Genomic DNA, 2,601 nt, shown 5'->3' on the forward strand with positions numbered 1-2,601 from the left:
TTTTTCTATGCTCTGGAAGAGTTTGTGTAGGATTGGTGTTAGTTCTTCCCTAAATGCTTGGTAGAATTCTCCAGTGAAGCCATCTTGTCCAGGGGATTTTTTGTTGGTAATCCCTTGATAACCTTGTCTATTTCTTCTATTGCTATGGGTCTGTTGAGATTCTGACATCCACCGGGAATAGTATAGGGAGGGATTGTTTTTCCAAGAATTTGTCCATGTCTTCCAAATTGTTGAATTCATTGGAGTACAATCCTTCATAGTACTGTGTAACTGTCCTTTTGATTTCATGTGGGTTTGTTGTAATGTCCCCTCTTTCGTCCCTTATTCTTGCTATTGAAATTTGTTCCCACCTTTCTTTGGTTAGGTTTGCCAGTTGTCTATCGATTCTGTTTATCCTTTCAAAAATCCAACTTTTAGCAGCATTATTTTTTTCCACAGTTTTCTGATTTTCCCTCTCCTGAATCTCAGTCCTGATTTTTATAATTTATTTTCTTTTGCTATTAGTGGGATTGTCCTGCTGACTCTGCTCTAATTGTTGTAAATTTTGTGCCAGCATATCAATCATGAGTCTCTCTTCCTTTCTCAGGTGTGCATGTATTGCTATAAAACTTCCTCTGATAACTGCCTTTGCTGTGTCCCATAAGTTTTGGTACGTCGTGTGCTCATTGTCGTTGGTTTCTAGAAATTTCCTAATTTCATCTCTGATCTGTGCCAGTACGCACTCCTTTTGCAGTAGAGTTGTTCATCCTCTAGTTGTTTGGGCAGAGTATTCTGTGGAGGGAAAGCAGGGCTTTCCCTAGCCTTCCTAGCTAGGTGTGGTGAGGCATAAATGCCCTTGGCTAAGGGAAGTGGTCTGGAGGTCAGCAGTGGAGTGTGAGAGAACAGGACAGAGACAAAGAAGAGAAAAAATTAAAAAGTAAGACCGTTTAGGCTGTGCAGGAATATAGGGAAGAGAGGGCAACAAAACAACTATGCAGCTGAGTCCCAGTCCCCAGCTGTGGAGCTGCAAGGTTTTAGTCCCCGCCCCGAGGCAGCAGCGGCAAGCCGCAGCTGAGCCGAGAAAAAAGCCCTTGTGCAGCCCTCAAAGACCAGGGGGGACAGAGAGCAGAGATGTAAACAAAAGCAACAATGTAGTTGAACCCCGATCCCTGCCCATGAAGCTGCGAGGGTTTAGTGCCCACCCCGAAGCGGCGGTGGCAAGCTGTGGCAGTGCCGAGAAAAGGCCCGTGCGTAGACCTCCAGGACTGTGGGGGAACAGAGAGCAGAGATGTAAACAAAAGCAAAACTGTAGCTGAACCCCGATCCCTGCCCTGAGGCCGGCGTGGGCAAACTGTGGCTGTGTTGAGACCAAGCCCCCCTACGGACACCAAATGGTCCCGGCTCCGGCAGAGACAGTGGCAGGGTCAAGGTCATGCCCCAGCCGGCTTCCACTGGGGTAAGCCAAAAGCCTCCAGCCCCTCAAAACCCCGTGGGTCTGTGCCTACTTATCTTTATGATGCTCCTCCTGTGTTCTAGTTGTGTTAAAGTTCCCTCTAAGCAGCTCTCCTGGGCTGGATTCTGCGGAGTCCCTCTGGTGCGTGTCACTCTGTCGCTATCTTCCCTATTCTAATCTTTATTAATTATCTTCTTTAGCTGCAGGCTGATTTTGTTGCTCTTTTTTGAATTAGTAGAGATGTTGGGTAACATATTGATTAACCTTTTTAATGTGGGTATTTATTGCTATAAATTGGTCTATGAGTACGACTTTTGCTCTGTCCCTAAAGTTTTAGTATGTTAGTGTGTTTCATTTGTATTTGTTTCAAACAATTTTGAAATTTTGTTACTGACTTCTTTTACACAGTTTTGTTTTGTTTTTAATTATTTTGAGGGCTCTTACAATTCTTATCACAGTCCATACATACATCCATTGAGTCAAGCACATAGGTACATTTGTTGCCTTCGCCAATCTCAAAACATTTGCCCTCTACTTTAGCCCTTAATATCATTTGCTCATTTCCCCCTGCCCTCCCCACTACCCCCTCCCTCATGAACCCTTCGTAATTCATAAATTATTATAGTTTTGTCATAAGTTACACTGTCCAGCATCTCCCTCCGCCCTCTTCTCTGCTGTCCATCCCCCAAGGAGGAGGCTATAGTTAGATTCTTGTAATTGGTTCCCCCCTTCTACCCTACATTACCTTCACCCTCCAGGCCTTGCCCCTCTCGCCACTGGTCCGGAAGAAGTCATCTATCCTGAATTCCCTGTGTTTCCAGTTGCTATCTGTACCAATGTACATCTTCTGGTCTAGCCAGATTTGCAAGGCAGAATTGGGATCATGACATTGGGGAGGGGGAAGCATTTAAGAACTAGAGGAAAGTTGTATGTTTCATCATTGCTACCCTGCACCCTGATTAGCTCATCTCCTCCCCAAAACCCCTCAGCAAGGGGGTGTTCAGTTGCCAACCGATGGACTCTGAGTCTCCACTCTGCACTCACCCACATTTACAATGACATCATTTCTTGTTCCTTGATGCCTGACACCCGATCCCTTCGACAGCTCGTGGTCACACATTCTGGTGTGCTTCTTCCATGTGGGCTTTGTTGCTTCTGAGCTAGTTGGC

The 2,601-nt window shown here is 45.5% G+C and overlaps 1 protein-coding gene across 1 annotated transcript in view; it reads left to right on the forward strand.

Annotated features, from left to right (window-relative positions):
* Positions 1-2,601, forward strand: part of ADAMTS17 (ADAM metallopeptidase with thrombospondin type 1 motif 17) — a 432,408-nt gene that overhangs the window by 371,862 nt on the left and 57,945 nt on the right. The window lies entirely within an intron of this gene.

The sequence above is a fragment of the Echinops telfairi genome, unplaced genomic scaffold (genome assembly GCF_000313985.2).
Source record: "Echinops telfairi isolate 266 unplaced genomic scaffold, ASM31398v2 ScPeMD7_7409;HRSCAF=8447, whole genome shotgun sequence".
In the NCBI taxonomy this organism is placed as follows: Eukaryota; Metazoa; Chordata; class Mammalia; order Afrosoricida; family Tenrecidae; genus Echinops; species Echinops telfairi.